This window comes from Chelonia mydas, chromosome 10, assembly GCF_015237465.2.
Source record: "Chelonia mydas isolate rCheMyd1 chromosome 10, rCheMyd1.pri.v2, whole genome shotgun sequence".
Classification (NCBI taxonomy): Eukaryota; Metazoa; Chordata; order Testudines; family Cheloniidae; genus Chelonia; species Chelonia mydas.
The window spans coordinates 48396547-48414116 of record NC_051250.2 but is presented as its reverse complement, the minus strand read 5'-3'; the positions used below and the strand labels follow the sequence as shown (position 1 = coordinate 48414116).

Sequence of the window (17570 nt, the reverse complement as noted above, 5' to 3'; positions counted from 1 at the left end):
ACAAGGAGAGACCTTCCTGCTTTAGGTGGAAAAGATAATCCAAAATCTGGGGCACTCAGGCTAGCGCCGGGGGGAAAAGTCGCGCTGAGCTGACCAGATTGAAAATCTCTTCCAGTTGACCAGGTACATGGCCCAAGTGGAGGGTTTCCTAGTGCCCAGGAGAACCTCTCTGACTTGTTCTGAACAGGAGAGCTCGAACGGATTCAGCCATGGAACCTCCACGCTGTGAGATGTAGCGACTGCAGGTTCGGGTGCTGGAGCCACCCGTGATCCTACATGAGAAGGTCTGGGAAGAGCGACACGGTAATCGAGGCTCCCACTGACGTGTCTAGAGACGTGTACCAATGCTGGAGGGGCCAGGCTGGTGCTATGAGAATGACCCGAGCCCAGTCTCTGCGGATCTTGAGCAAGACCTTGTGGACAAGCGATACGGGTGGGAAGGCGTATAGAAGCGGACCCTCCCCGCCCCCCAACCCCAGTGGAGGAGCAACGCATCCGCTGTGGAGCCCAGACTGTGATTCTGGAAGGAGAAGAACTGCTGACACTTCCTGTTGCATTGCGTGGCGAAGAGGTCGATCAGGGTACAGCCCCACCTCTGGAAGAGTGAGGATGCGACATCTGGGTGAAGGGACCACTCGTGGCTGTGGAAAGACCTGATGATGTGTTCTGCCAGCTCGTTCTGGACTGCTGAAAGGTACGATGCCTGTAGATTGACTGAGTGCTCTATACCAGTGCTTCTCAAGCTATCTTATGTGCAGGACCGGCAATTTTTTTCCCCAATTTGCACGCAGACCGGCAGCCAATGGCTCGCGGACCGGCACTGGTCCACAGACCACCAGTTTGAGTAGCACTGCTCTATACAGAAGTCCCATAACCTGAGGGCTTCCTGGCACAGGGGAGAGGAGCGTGCACCCCCGTTTGTTGATACAGAACATCGCGGTCTTATTGTCCGTAATGACTGATACACATCGACCTGCCAGATACGGGCGGAATGACTGACACGCTGGGCGCACCGCTCTGAGCTCTCTGACATTGATATGAAGACGGACAACTGTCTGTGACCAGAAGCCCTGAGTCCTGCGGTTCCCCAGATGGGCTCCCCACACCAAATCTGATGCATCCATCACTAGCGCTAGGGACAGTTGTGGGGCAGTGAAGGGTACTCCTGACCACACCTGCTGAGCATCCGTCCTCCACAGGAGCAAGTCGAGGATAGGGCAAGGCAGGGTCACGATCCTGGCCAAGCTGTCCCTGGCAGGTCTGTGCACTGACATAAGCCACGACTGCAGCGGTCAAAGCCTGAGTCTGGCGTGCTGAACCAGTCTGGCGTGCTGAACCAGGCTGCCATGTGGCAGAGAAATTTGAGACAATTTCTCGCAGTGGTGGTGGGGAATTGCATGAGTCCCTGGATCATGGCGTCGAGGGCCTGGAATCTCGCTTGCGGGAGGAATGCTCTGGCTTGGGTTGAGTCCAGAACCACTCCTAAGAACTCTATCCTCTGGACTGGGGACAGAGTCAATTTCGCCTCGTTCAGTAGCAGGCCCAGATTCTGGAAGGTGGCTCTGATGAATGCCACCTGAGTTCCACCTGAGCCCTGGATCAGCCTTTGATCAGCCAGTCATCGAGGAATGGGAACACCTGTACCTGATGTCTCTGCAGAAAGGCGGTGGCGAAGACTGCCATGCACTTGGTGAAGACTCGAGATGCTGCTGACAAACCGAAGGGGAGGACAGTAAATTGGTAATGGGAACCATTGACCACAAACCTGAGGAACTTTCTGTGGTTGTGTGTGATTGCTGTGTGAAAATACGTATCCTTCAAGTCAAGGGTGGAATACCAGTCTGCTGGATCCAGTGAAGGGATAATGGAAGTCAGGGAGACCATGCGGAACCTGAGTTTCCTTACGAACTTGTTGAGGTCGCGCAGGTCCAGGATAGACCTGGGGCCGCCTTTGGCCTTCGTTATTAGGAAATAGCGGGAATAGAAACCCTCACTCCTGTGCTTCAGCGGAACCTCCTCCATCGCCCCCAGTGCTAGGAGCGATTGCACCTCCTGAATGAGAAGTTGCTCATGAGAAGGGTCCCTGAAGAGGGACAGGGAAGGGGGGCGGGAGGGCACAGAATTAGATGAAGTATCCCCTCTCTAGCATACAAAGCATCCAGCAGTCCAAAGTTATACAGGACCATGCATGATAGAAAGGGGATAGTCAGGAGGAAAAGGTAAGGCAGGGTAGATCCAGCCTCTGGTCTGGTGCGTTGTCCTCGACCGCACCTTCAAAAGGTTGGTTTAGGGCCAGAGAGTGGTTTGGACTGGCCTTGATTAGCGTAGGGATGTTGCCTTCTTCTACCGCTCCGGTTCCTCCTCCTAAAATTGTCCTGGCAGTTCTTCTGCTGGAACCTTTGAGGAGGTTGTGGGCGGAAGTGTCTCCGCCGTGTGGCGGGGGCATGAAAGCCCAAAGATCTGAGGGTGGCTCGGGAATCTTTTAGGCTGTGGAGCGGTTTGTCTGTCTTTTCTGAAAAGAGAGTCTCACCCTCAAATGGGAGGTCCTGATTTGTCTGTTGGACTTCGTAGGGCAACCCTGAGACTTTCCACCAGGCCCCCTGCCGCATAGCCACCCCTGTTGCCATGACTCTTGTGGCAGCGTCTGCAGTGACTAAAGCTGCCTGCAATAAAGCGCGGGAGACTAATTTCATTTCTTCCACCAAGGCGGTGAACTCTGACCGAGAGTCCAAAGGGATGAGCTCTGTGAACTTCACCATTGAAGCACAGGTGTTATAAGAGTATTTGCTCAAAATGGCCTGCTGGTTAGCAATATGGAGTTGCAAACCACCAGCGGAGTAGACTTTTCTACTCACAAAGTCTAGGCGTTTAGTGTCCCTATTCTTTGGGGAAGGACCTTGGAAACCTTGTCTCTCCTGCTGGTTAGCCTTGTCTCTCCCGCTGTTTAGCCGCATCGACCACTAGTGAGTCCAGAGGCGGATGGGAGTAGAGATGCTCAAAGCCTCTGGAAGGGATGAAATACCATCACTCATTACATTTGGCAGTGGGTGGCAGGGATGCTAGTGTCTGTCACAGGCGTCCACCACCATCTTTATGAGGGGTAATGGTATCCGTGAAGGCCCCGAGGGTGCAAGGATGTCCACCATGGGATCCGTGTCCTCTACCACCTCCTCGGCCTTGATGCCCAGACCTTGGGCAGCCCTGCGGAGCAACTGCTGTAGGACTCTGTTATCCTCTAATGCAGGAGCTATGGTCTTCCCTGCCAACGCTTCGTCAGGCGACGAGGAGGAAGCGTGTGCCGGTAACGGAAGCTCTCTACAGTCTGCCCCGGAGGGGTCACGTGACTCCCGGGGCAGCATTGGAGGAGGTGGTGCTGATGACAGTGCCGAGGCCATAGGCGTCATAGCAAACGCTGGCGTCGGCATCAGTCTCACCAGAGGGAGCTGCGTCAGCATGCTCACAGGAGCCACCGGGGTTGGGGAGCCCAGTGCCGACATCGGCACTGGGGCCATAGGTGCCTGCATTGAGGTTGACAGTGGTGCAGGCATGGGAGAGGAGTGCGTCGACGTCGTGAAGGCCGGTGCCGAAGTCGAGCACGGTGCAAGAGTCGACAATGGGGCCAGAGGCAAAGGCGTCAGGACCACGGGCGCCGGGGGTGGATGCACAGCGGAAGGCGGCATGAAAGTGGCGGAAGGCCACTGAAGGTGTTGCTGAGCGTGGGCCCTGCGTTCATCCCTGGCCCTGGTGATAAACCCAGGGAGTCCAGAAGGGCCACTGAGGCGTATTCTGCCACTGCGGAGGCTACGCCTGATGCTCCCTTCTGTCTCTGCCCGACCTCGCTCTACAGCTGCTGCTCCTACTCGAGCGGTAGGAGTCGGGCTCCGACTCCAAGGTCTCAGACACTGAAGACCATGGAGGAGCTGATCCTCGGTGCTTTGAATGTTGAGAGCTCAGGGAGCAGGAAGACTCTCTGTTGGATGTGTAGGCGCTGATGGACAAGACAAAGGGGAGTGCCTCGACATCATAGCCGATTTTCCCTTAGAGTGCACCGGAGAACGGGGCCCTGCCGGTGCTAAAGGTTCCTCCTTGGCCGGCGAGAATGGTGCTGTCAGGTGGAGATCTCTAGCGGCCTGGTATGCTTCACTTGACCCACTAAATCGACCGCCGATGCATCGATCCCCCAGTAAGTGTAGACAAGCAGCTTCTAGGTTCCTATACTCCTCTCTCCTTTCCTCCAGAGAAACTATAGTAGTGCTGGGCCACTCACAGCTCACATTTTGCTTTCTCTTACATCCTGGGAATACAGTAGCAACACTGAGATGCTCTAGTGTTCCCCCACTTCCTTCTCTTTGAGTAGCAGCCACCTCTCTCTTACTATACCTGCTCCCTTCCTGCTGTTCTGCTTCCTTTTTGGCTCAATTAAGACCACCTGTATGCTCAAAATTCTTATTCACCTTGGGAGGTCAGCCAAGTGAGTTTTTCAGGCCCTGAATATAAATCTGTAGCACTCACATATTTATATTAGCTTATCATCCCTATCTACAAAACCAGCCAGGGAATCTTTTCAAAAGTTCTATTCACCCCAACAGTTAGTTTATAGTCTAGCACAAAACTGTGGAAAACGGATTGGTTTTAGACCCAATGGTTGTTGTATTGTCATCAATAACCAGGCATAATGGAACACCAGTCTAGTTTAGACCATTCTAGATTATTAACATGTTTCTGAAACCCATAATTTCTCTTATTTTCACCACGAACAAGGAATAATGCAATATCAAATTTTTGGTTTCAAAACACAATCCTCTACAGGGAGCAGCTTGATGTGTAGGAGGTACAAAAAGCCTGTTGACAGTTTAGCTCACATTGTGGGCAGTTGACCAAAAAAACTACACATTCCTTTATATTATTAATAAACTTCTGAAATGAAGTATTTTAAGGAAAGAACATGTACTTTTATCATTACACTTGCTCTTGCCCTCCAAAACCTTTACCACTGGGATATGATATGATACATAGAATATTCAACTGACTCGACCAATCAGTCACATTTTGGGAGACAAGTGGGAAGTGGGCAGGGCAAACACAACACTTTTATGCAAATATATGAAATAATGAAAACTACTATGAAATCAATATAGTTGAAAACACAAAACAATAATTATAATTCCTTTGAGGGATTCATCATTTTTGAATCAGAATACCACAAGAGTTGCAGATTAAAAGATTTTTACAAAACGATCATCACTGCATTTGTAAACTAGATATTGATTTTTAAAAACTGCAGATCAAAATGTTTGACTGTTTAAATTTAATCTGATTAATGCAAGGATCAGTTTTAGTTCTGAGTGGACTGAATCCATTTGGGGGTTGAAAGGAATAAATTCAAGCTAAGGATTTGCCATAAAATAAAATAAAATAAATGGATAATCAGATCTTTTTGAACTGCTATGCTGGCAACATTAAAACCTGATTTTTATTTTAGAAGACTATGCCACATATCTGTCAGGATTTCTATTAACTTGCCAAGAATCAAGATAAAAACAAAATAAACTTTTATAAAGAACCAGAAGGGTTAACAAGTTAGTTGCCAATCTATTGTGTTTATGTGGAGATGGGAGGGGTGTATGCGTAGGGGGAGAGGGGTGCACGTATAGGGAGGGCGCGCACATGGATGCGTGCTACGATATACATACTCACTTTGTGTGCTAGCTGAATTCATGCCAACAATATGGATTACTTGGAATTTTGCAAAGGAATGCCCATTTTTTTTTTCAAATCTAATAACATTATTTATGATATATTGTATAATCAATCTGATATGAAAGTCCATGTATGATCAAAAGAATAAATGTATGAGTAAGAAGCCTGCTTACCTGTTCCTTGAATGTACGGTATCTGAGTCACATGTGTCTTCTTCACTGATAAGTTTTTGACCTTTTTTATTCCATTAACTGCAAAAAAAATCCATACAGGTAGATCTAAAGCAAGCTGGATTCTATTCTGCTCATGACCTAAGTAGTACTTGCAGAATCTTTATTATTGGTGATAAAAGCCAAACCAGATACAGCTTGATTCTCGGATCCCAAGCTGATCTTACAAGACTGTGAGAAGATGAAAAAATACTACTTCTTAACCTAAGCAAATTTGATGTGAAATAAGAGACAACAGGCACAAAACTGAACCTATGTGCCACTTTTACTCAGCCACTTTTCAAAGTACTCTATTTTGTTTCACTCAGGATGTATGACTTTAAATAGCCCTGATTGACTGTCAAGAGAATCTGTTGCAGGGACACTTCTTATTCTACAGTTACTGGGCAGAGAGAGAGAACAATTAGAACGCAAGAATATATTCAATTCTCTTCAACAACAAAAAACACAATACATCTTAGGACAAGCTTGTAAGAGTGGGGAAGGTAGAGGACTCAAAGTCTTGGTGAGAAGCACTTTTCCATGAGGGGAATGTGGACAGTAGGTGTAAGTATAAGTAATCTTACTTATATACTCAAAATATATTAACTTATCTTTTTCTACTCTCAACTTTCTACCACCACTCCAAAATTTCAATGGAAAGGACTCCAGTCTAGTAATGGAATATAATGGTTACCTAGATGAACTTATCTGAGGACAGTAACTCAGACAGAGGTTATGGGTCTATTACAGGAGTGTGGGCTCAGACTACATGATCACCATGGTCCCTTCCGGCCTTAAAAAGTCTATGAGTCCATGTATAAAACTAGAAACACCTATATGAATACTCTGTACCTCTGAAAAATACAATTAATAAATAAATAAAGAAGCAATCCCATGACATAACTGGGGCGTTCTTCAGGAGACCATGGGGTGGGGGGTGTCAGAGGTGCAGTTAACTCAGGAACTGTGACAACTGGCAGTTTGGATAATCAGGGGAGCTGTTGCTTATGTCATATAAGATGGTAGCTACTTTGCAGACTGACTTGCTTTAAATAGGCTTTGTTCCTCTTGGTACTCCTTTGAACATATCAGACAGAATGCCTGCTATGTTTTAGGAATAGCAACCAATATCACAGCCAGCCTTGCAGAAGGAAGGAGGCTGATTTTATTTTCATGTCCCTAGGAGATATAATTCTAGTTAACTAAAATTCTCTTAACTGAAGACCACTTACATCTTTGTTTGTATACTGTGTGTGGAATACGTATATTTGCCGTGACTTACAATATATGCTTGTTTTTGAAGTATAAAAATATTTAAAATTAGAATAATTTAAAGTACACAAACATTTTCCCAGAGTTCATAAATATGTGTTTTCCTATAACTTATGGAAGTGTAGTAAGGAAAGATGATATCAATAAGCACATATTAAAAGTGGCACGAGAAAGATTTATGCTTAAGGAAGAACTGCAGTGTACTACAGAGGCTTCTGAAGGAATTTAATACTTTACACTAGATGCAAATATATTCACATATAGCTTCTTCAGCACCTAGCACAATAACAGATCCTTTAAAATATCAGACCTCTTCTTTTAATGTACTTTTTCAGTGAATTTTTTAAGTGCCAGAATGACGACACTAAATTAAAGTCCTACATTCATAAAACAGGTAGAGCACAGGCAGTAACAGTGAAAGTTTCCATCACAGTGCCCCTATGTTTCTCACCACTGGCCTGGAGGGACTCAGGGAAAGAGGGTTCTGCATATCATAAATGCTTGTTTGATCTTTGGCATCTGCTTAGACTGCCAAAAAACGGTGCCAGCTGTACTGGCAATGGGATTTGCAGTTGACAGCTCTTTGATGGCAACTAGATTAACAATGAAATCCAGTTCTGATTACACTTTTAGGAAATTATTACTTTTTTAAAAGTTTGTATTTAATGCTCTCAAGCAATAAGATAGTTCTTCGAATACCAGTCATAAAAGGAGGCTGTGCAAAGAATTTCAGATGAATGAGGCAAGTTAATGTATCTTCAAAGTAGAGTAATATATTCAGAGTGATATACAGTAGAACAGGGGTAGTCTATTTTTTTTTGTCAAGGTCCAAATTTCTTGTGCAAGGTATAGTCATGGTCCAGACTACAGGGAAAATAATAATAAAAAAAAACCCCAATGATTTGGCCCTCGGTCTCCCTATTGACTATCGCTACTACAGCAGAACCTCATTGAACTGAGCCTCCATTATCTGGCTTTCCCTATTAACCAAACCACCAGCCGCCCAGAGCTCCTGCTGTAAGCCCCAGGCAGCTGGTGGTTGGACCCTGATTATCTGAATTGGATCTGGGGCCAGACCGGAAAACCAAAAATCCAGATAACTCAGAGAATGAGCGGCGGGGCTGACAGCCCGTGCCCCAGCTGCCTATTCTCTGATTTATTTGGATTTTTGGTTATCCAATCTGGCCCCGTCCCAATTAGATTGGATAATTGGGGTTCCACTGTACAAAGCCAGCAGCACAAGGGGGAAGGTCCCAGGTACTACGGCCATGCAGAAGTGCCCCTCCCCCGGCCCACCTGGAGCTGCTGCGGAGAGGCGCCTTTCCCCCAAACCCCTCGTTCCCAGACCCACCCCAGAAGTCCACATCCCCAGCCAGAGCCCTCATCCCGCACCCCAACCCTCTGCCCCCTCCTGCACCCTGATCGGCAGCACAGTGGGGCTAAGGCAGGCTCTTTCTCTGATGTGACTCCGCACGGCTCCTGGAAGCAGCAGCATGTCCCCCCGCCCAGCTCCTATGCGTAGGGGCAGCTAGGGTGCCCTGATCGCTGCCCCCACCCCAAGCACCGGCTCTACAGCTCCCATTGGCTGGAAACCGCAGCCAATGGGAGCTGCAGGGGCAGTATCTGTGGATGGGGCAGTGCGCAGAGCTGCCTGGCTGCGCTTCCGTGTAGGAGCCAGAGGGGAGACAGTCTGCTACTTTCAGGAACTGCTTGAGGTTAAGTGCTGCCTGGAGTCTGCATCCCTGAACCCCTCTCACACCCCCAACACCCTGCCCCAGCCCTGATCCCCCTCTCACCCTCTGAACTCCTCAATCCCCACCCCAGAGCTCGCACTCCCAGCCAGAGCCCTCACCCCACCCTGCAACCTCCTGCCCCAGCCGAGAGCCCCCTCCCATACCCTGAACCCCTCATTTCTGGCCCCATCCCAGAACCTGCACCCCCAGCCCAAAGCCTGTACTTCCTCCCAAAACCCAGCCTCCTGCCTCAGCCCAGAGCCCCCTTCCATACTCCGGAACCCCTCGGCTCCACCCCCCCAGCCCAGAGCCCCCATCCTGCACCTGAAACCCCTCATCCCTGGCCCCACCCCAGAGCCCTCACCCCCAGCAGGAGCCCTCACCTCTCCCCGCATCCCAACCCACTGCCTCAGCCCGCTGGCCCCTCCCTCACCCTGAACTCTTCATTTCTGCCCCCCCCCCCATAATGAATGGGTGAGGGTGGGGAGAGCAAGTGAAAGAGGGGGGGATGGAGTGAGCAGGGGGTGGGACCTCAGAGAAGGGGCAGAGCAGGGGCGGGACAATGGTGTTCAGTTTTGTGAGAGTAGAAAGTTGGCAACCCTATGCACATAACAAAATTTATTCCACACATGGACATAAAAAATTAAAGGGAGCACTGCCCATAATATGTGGTGCAAATGGACACACCTCCCAAAAGACAGCAGCTCAGATCAGTGTAACCTATTGTCTGCTGAACACCAGTCTGCAAGCATACTATCAGAAAGCCTGCAGGGTGTTCAATGGGGACCGATCAGAAGAAGCTTTTTGCAAAGGGAGCTGCTTCCTGGTCACAAGAGCACAGCTAGATTTTGATGCACATTGCCTGGCCAATCATGCGCACACAGCCCAGGGAATGGCAGGGGCGGGAGAGCAGCATGGGGACTAAGCAGCGGCCCTGCAGTGAAGGGGAGCAGAAAAGTTCCCAGCTCAGCGTGACCAGGGGAGGGATGATCCCCAACACCCTGAGTGCTTCCCCGCCCTGCAGGCAAGCTGCTTGATCCCCACGCAGCTCTCTGACCCCACCCCAACCCTCCCTGGGGCTACATATGCAGGAGCGCCTGGGCAGCATGTGGGAGCCAGCCCCAAAACTTCCCCACAACCTCCTGTGGTGGCAGCTCCAGATCCTCCTTGGTGCTGTGCAAAGGTTCCCCGGAGAAGGGAGCAAAGCTGACAGGCAGGAGGTGACTCCTGGCTGCCAGGATCTTGGGCACAATCCTTCTCCCAACCATGCTGAGCCAGGCACTCTGCTGCTCTCCATCCCTGCAGGGCAATCGCTTTGTCCCACTCCGCTCTCAATCCACTGCACCCCAGCTCTGGCTGCCCTCCCTGGGGCTGTGTGTGCAGAGGCACCCACGCAGCACACACTGTGAGGGTGATGAGTGGAAGCCAGCCCCAAAACTTCCCCACAGCCTCACGGGTATCCCTTATCACTGCTTCCTGGGGTGCAGCAGGGACAGGGATAAGGAGTCCTCATGCGGTGGTGGAGCCCACTGCACCCCAAGCCCTGAGGATACATTTCACAACTCCATAGCTGGCAGCAGCCAGGCTGGATGTTTGTTTTTTCCCTCTGAAATTGACATTTTATGTCAAACTTCAAAACAGACAAAAATAAATAAAAACCAAAACAACAAAAACCCTTTTATTGAACATCCCATGTTAAAAATTAAGAATTGTAAAGTTTCATTTTAATAGGTTAACAGCCCTGGAGACTGATGTCTTAATTATCGTCAGAACAGGTGCACATGGGCATTTTCCTGCTAGTGTGACTCAGCCTAGAGGTGGAGAGCCCAATTCTCAGATTAGATGATAATTCAGTATAAAACCTTCTCAAACTGCAGTCATTCTACTGAGACAGCTCCCAAAGGAGCTAATTATGCATTTATGAACTTGTGCTCCTTAGGGGAACCTGACTGCCATCAATAGCACCATCATAGTTAGGGAACAGGGTGGGCAGCAGTTTTTTCCCTGCAGTGCAACACATTCACAGGGCTAGAATGTCAACACTGGGGCAGGGGCTGCTAGCACTCTGGGATAGGGTTACTTTGATTAGGGTCTGTGCATTGCAGAGTGAATGTCACAGCCCTAGGTTTGAGCACGAGTCAGAAAATCCTTAATCTAGAGTTAAAATGCAGCGTAGACACTCAAGCCCAGGGTTCTGTGCAGAGCTGTGCTGTCCATAGGATGGACCGGGGCAACTGCCCCGGGACCCTTGCTTTGGGGGGCCCCATGCTTTGGGATGTGGGGTCCTGGGCAGCCTGGGGGGTTAGCAGGGGGCCTGGCGCTGGCAGCAGCAATCGACACGGCCCCAGCCTGTCCCGCTCCATTGACGCCCTCCATCGCTCGCGGGAGGGATGGAAGCCGGAAAGAGGCAGAGCGGGGGCTTGGGAGAAGGGGTGGAATGGGGGCGGGGAGGGGGCAAAGCAGGGGTGGGAAGAGGCGGGGTGGGGTCGGAGCAGGGGTAGAAGACTGGGGGTAAGGGGTGGAGTGGGGGCGGGGCCCGGGGTGGAGGTTGTCCCAGGCCCTGCATTCCCCCAGGGCCAGCCCTGGTTCTGTGACACAGGTCAGCTAACTCAACTCCCACTAATCCTAGGCTTACATTGCTGTGTAGACATACTCAGAGAGTGTTTCAAGGGAAAGGCTTTTTAAAGTGGTCTCAGCTTCCTCCAGGAATGAGTGACTCAGCAGACTGACAAAAGCACTTGGAGACAATGGGAGGAAGCTAAACAAGGAAGGATATGGTTAAGTGAGTGCAAAGTGGGCATCAAACGCTACCATTTTGATTTGGTAATATTTTACATGCACTTTGTATAGGTATAAATGACTATGGAAGGTGCAAAAGCAGTGGAAAACCTTTCTGAATACAAGTTCCTTATTGATCCACTACAAATAAAATGACGATTCATAAACCAATCTGGAAAGCAGACTTCTTCACAGAAACTCCTACATGTCCATATGAGATGCTCATTAATATCAAAATAAGTAAATTCATCATAGTGATAAAAAAAACCTCAATTGCCCAGATTCTTATGATTTTATAATGACTGCAATTCTGTTACATTTCAGGTTTCAGAGTAGCAGCCGTGTTAGTCTGTATTTGCAAAAAGAAAAGGAGTACTAGTGGCACCTTAGAGACTAACCAATTTATTTGAGCATAAGCTTTCGTGAGCTACAGCTCACTTCATCGGATGCACTCACTGTTCCTCAGACATTCCTGTTAACTGCTAGAAATGGCCCACCTTGATTATCACTACAAAAGGTTTTCTCCCCCCCCCACCGCTCTCCTGCTGGTAATAGCTCATCTTAAGTGATCACTCTCCTTACAGTGTGTATAACAACACCCATTTTTTCATGTTCTGTGTGTATATAAATCTCCTCACTGTATTTGCTATGTGAATAACGGATCTGGAGTCAACGTAGCTTAGGTCGACTTACCCTGGTGTCTTCACTGCACTGCGTTGATGGGCAACACTCTTCAGTCAACTTCCCTTACTCTTCTCAGAGAGCTGGAGTACTGGGGTTGACCGGAGAGTGCTCTGCCACTGATTTAGCGGGTCTTCACTAGACCCACTACATCGATCCCTGCTGTATCGATTGCAGCAGCATCGACCTTCCCGTAGCGGAGACAAGCCCTTCCACAAAGGAGCATGAGGTCTAGCTTAATGAAGCTGGAACAAATCTGTTAGAGGCTGTCTCTGCAAAACTTTCATAGAATCATAATGACAGGTTTCAGAGTAGCAGCCGTGTTAGTCTGTATTCGCAAAAAGAAAAGGAGTACTTGTGGCACCTTAGAGACTAACCAATTTATTTGAGCATAAGCTTTCATGAGCTACATCGTGCATCCGATGAAGTGAGCTGTAGCTCACGAAAGCTTATGCTCAAATAAATTGGTTAGTCTCTAAGGTGCCACAAGTACTCCTTTTCTTTTTATAGAATCATAGACTGTTAGGGTTGGAAAAGACCTCAGGAGGTCATCTAGTCCAATCCCCTGCTCAAAAGTAGGACCAACACCAACTAAATCATCCCAGCCAGGGCTTTGTCAAGCCAGGCCTTAAAAACCTCTAAGGATGGAGGTTCCACCACCTCCCTAGGTAACCCATTCCAGTGCTTCACCACCCTCCTAGTGAAATAGTGTTTCCTAATATCCAACCTAGACCTCCCCCACTCCAACTTGAGACCATTGCTTCTTGTTCTGTCATTTGCCACCACTAAGATCAGCCTAGCTCCATCCTCTTTGGAACCCCCCTTCAGGTAATTGAAGGTTGCTATCAAATCCCCCCTCACTCTTCTCTTCTGAAGATTAAATAAGCCCAGTTCCCTCAGCTCTCCTCCTAAGTCATGTGCCCCAGCCCCCTAATCATTTTCGTTGCCCTCTGCTGGAACTCTCTCCAATTTGTCCACATCCCTTCTGTAGTGGGGGAACCAAAACTGAACACAATACTCCAGATGTGGCCTCACCAATGCCGAATAGAGGGGAATAATCACTTCCCTCGATCTGCTGGCAATGTTCCTACTAATACAGCCCAATATGCCGTTGGCCTTCTTGGCAACAAGGGCACACTGCTGACACATATCCAGCTTCTCATCCACTATAATCCCCAGGTTCTTTTCTGCAGAACTGCCACTTAGCCAGTTGGTCACCAGCCTGTAGCGGTGCATGGGATTCTTCCATCCTAAGTGCAGGACTCTGCACTTGTCCTTGTTGAACCTCATCAGATTATTTGGCCCAATCCTCCAATTTGTCTAGATCACTCTAGACCCTATCCATACCCTCCAGTGTATCTACCTCTCCCTCCACTTAGTGTCATCCGTGAACTTGCTGAGGGTGCAATCCATCCCATCATCCAGATCATTAATAAAGATGCTGAACAAAACTGGCCCCTGGGGCACTCCGCTTGATACCAGCTGATACCATTTCGTAGAGGTAAGAAACCTATTTTTCTGAATGAAGCATTTCGATACCAATCACTCAGAAAAGTAATTTCATTTAAACCCTCCCTGTTATGTAGGTGCCTTGACAGCAATTCAAAATTAAGTGATTCCAAGGTTGTGCTCTGTCATGGACTTAAAAATGGGGCATAAATCCCTGGTTTTCTCTAAAAATGCCCCTTTTGGTGTGGAATTTGACAAAAGGCTTTAAGATTCTTTATATTTCCTTTGTAGTTTTGGTTTGGTTTCTTTTTATAATTTATAATTTTTTTTAAACAGTAAGGGTTTGACATTTTCTATAGGCAGAAAGTAAAATTGACATAAGCCTTCCAAACAGGCAGCGAGGGAGCCATCATGTTGAACTTCCCACACAAACAATAGAGGCTTTTTCCCCAACAAAATTGAAATTTTCCCATGGAAAACTTTGTTTTTGCGAAAAGGGCATTTTTTCATCAGAAAATCGTTCTGCCAAAAAAATTTCTACCCAAATGTGTAATTGTACCTGTAAATGTTATTCTCTGAACAAGGTAACTCTGGCTCACTAAACTCTCCTTCCATTTAAAGGAAAAGAGTTTGTTCAGTTTATGTTCTTTGTTATTTTTAGGTAACTAGTTGTTTACATTTAAATGTGGTCACTAAGAAGTGTCTCCTGCATCTCTCTGAATAAAGTAGAAACTGAGGAGGCAGATTTCTCCTACTCATTTTGCACCAGCCCACTAGTGCTGCTTCCTTCCACTTAGTTGAAGATGTTCATCCTATTTATCCAGATTTGTGGATGAATTTACAGAAAGTGTTTTATACTGGTAGCACTGATAGTACTTTAAGACCAAATGTTGCCACATTAACACTGAGCGCTGTGAACACTTATGTAATTTTAAGGTTACCCTTAATGTTTTCACACAGAAAAATTATGATTAACTGGTGGAATTTATCTGGATAAGTATTAATCTCTCCACCCATAATTTAAACACTATTTCTATATATGGGTCTTCCGCTGACAACCAAAATCAGTGCTTTTCTAATATCCAGATGCAACAGGATTATTGAAAGACTTTTCTTTGGAGGATAGCAATCTTTCTTGGGGGCTTTTGTCTGACATGTTGGAGATTTAATTTAGAAGAGAAGCAAATCTGCAATGGTTTTACAGTATCTGCTTTGTCTACTGTGAAAGTTGCTGCATGCAGCGAAGTAAACAAGTAGGTCCGCACTTTCTTAGTAAGCAAAAGGGTAACTCAAGTCTCTTTGTAAATGGCACTAGTATTTTTAACTTCTTTAAACCCCAGAATCTCTCAATCTTTATATAAATACATGTATATCTTTATACGCTTTTAACTTTTTCTCTTAAAGAAAGCACAGAAATCAAACAGGAAGAGTACTGAGACATGCACTTGTGAAAGTGTAACAAACTTAGGAATGTAAAAATGTAATCTTTTAAGGCTTCTTTTGAGCTCCATTAGCAATGTAGCTGAGGGACACCATACAAATGATCTAATATCACTTTTGCATTCTAATAAGTATACTAAAAGAGAATGACAGAAGCCAAACACGCCTGTCTTTTGAATGAGCTATATACATCTCTGCACAAAATTTCTCTTACAAAATTTAAAGACTGTCCCCCCAAACTCTGAGTATATTAATCCCTTTTCCTTTTGGTTGCTCCAATTGTTATATAACAGTGTTATTTCCTGAACTCAAATCTCCAATAAACCAACCCTTAATGCTGAACAATACCATATTACGCTTTTCAGATCACTCCTTCATTATTCAATGACTTTAACAGAGTTTTCCATTTATAAACAGGGAATAATGTATCAGATTAAGTATCATTTTATGAGTATTAGTGAAAGACTCAAAAGCAGTACTGCAGTGAGGGTTCTGGTTCCACGGAAGTGTGAGGATGATGAATGCCTCGAAACATGTTTTCATAACCTAATATAGTCAGCAAAATATTAATCACAGTATAGAGCAGTAATTTTACCTAGTTATGTGTATGTATTTGCGGGGAGGAAGGGTTATGGGAACTTTATACAGAGCATTTGAAAAAAGAAGTAGATATTATTTAGAAAGTGTCTTTCTTCTTTCTGTGCAGCACTACATCTTGTTCCAAGTGCCCAAAACACAGCTTTATTCAGCCATGTAACCTGTGGTTTAATAATTACTCTAGCCAAGTACTGGAATAAGATGATGGTACTTTATTAATCAGAGTTGTTCTATTTTTTTTACTGATGGTAGGTAGCCCCTTCTTGACTAGAGTTCCTACTTATAAACAGCCAGACCAGATTCTCAATGCAACTATTTGATTATTATCTATGTTCAAGCCCATGCACCTACCTAGCATTTTGCCAGCTCACAAGTTGATTTTCTGTGTATTAGAAATAATCTAAATTGTGCAGGCCATGTATGAAAAGTAAAAACAGAGAAGACTAGATGCTGCTGACAATCAGGCAATCTGTGAACATAAATCAAACAAAAAGGTGTGTCTGCTAGGAGACCAACTCTTGAAATTATCAACAGTACCACGAAATATGCATCTCTTCTAAGGGCAACTGCTACATGGTACCCTATTTTATTTATAGGCATTTTATGACAACTCACCTCCATAATATTTGGAATCTCTAAAGCCAAAAAGTCAGAGAAGCATGAAGAGTTACTCCGCACTAGAACAAGCGTGCTGCAAAAATATGGAGATATTGCATCACATTAGCATTGGTGCTCTGCAGCTGCTGACTTGCTGAACTGCAGAAAAAGCTTTCACAGCCAAACAAAAGAAGCGTGATTTTTGGTGCAAACCTCAAGAGGTTAATTTAGAGAGAGGAAAGCACCCTTTCAAAACCAACCTTTCAAGCAAAATTTGGAAATGACTTGGCTTGATTATATCTTATAAACAAAATGTGTACAAAGAATGAAAAAGAAATCCCAAACACTAACAAAATATGAGAGAACAGAAAGAATCTCTTACTCATTTTATCAGTGGTGAGTTGATATTTTGAACAAACCACTCAGGGTTTCTGAAATTCCAACCCAGGACTTTACAAATGGTTTTAAAGAATATTTGAAATATTAGGAATTCCCAGATCATGCACAAAAGACCAACGACAACCAACGGGAATTTACTACTAACATTTATTATGCTTTTTTTTTAAAAAGTCACTTTTAATGTTACCTGTTCCATGTTTTGTACTTTAATTGATTATGCACTACCCAGACTACATTTAATGGCACTTAGTAAATAAAATGTTATATGAAGAAAATGACAATGCATGGAGATTAATGTATTCAATACATAGCCAATACTAGTCTTTTTAAATTGGTAACTGAATAATCAGTTCATATAATCTTGGTTAGCAAAATAACATTACTTCCTTTCGGTCTAATATCAAAATCCTCACTTATATGACCATTGAAATCATACGAGCCACGCAGCCAAAAGGATGATTGACCATACTCCTCTAATAATGTTAAACCATTAAATACAGCAGATAAATAGAGCAGTTTGAACTCTGATTACTCAGGGATGCAGTTGCTGCAGTTTGGCAGTTCTAGTACCACCATTAAGACCTCAGTTACTATTCACCTGCACCAGATTTTCACCTGCATCAGGTAAGCAGAAATTTTAATTACAGCCCCTGAAGCAATTACTGATCCTACATTAGTGTCATTTTATTGCTACAACTGAGCATGTACACTA

At 45.9% G+C, this 17570-nt stretch overlaps 1 protein-coding gene across 12 annotated transcripts in view; it reads right to left on the bottom strand.

The window, feature by feature from the left end:
• The window catches only part of PEAK1 (pseudopodium enriched atypical kinase 1), a 220614-nt gene that overhangs the window by 164468 nt on the left and 38576 nt on the right, over positions 1-17570 (bottom strand). For 5 of the 12 annotated variants that reach the window (XM_043524692.1, XM_043524690.1, XM_043524695.1 and 2 more), the window contains one exon: positions 5874-5951. The exons of the other annotated variants lie outside the window; for them this stretch is intronic. The gene's annotated coding sequence lies outside the window, so the exon portion shown is untranslated. The remainder of the gene's footprint in view (positions 1-5873; positions 5952-17570) is intronic. 12 annotated transcript variants of the gene reach the window in all.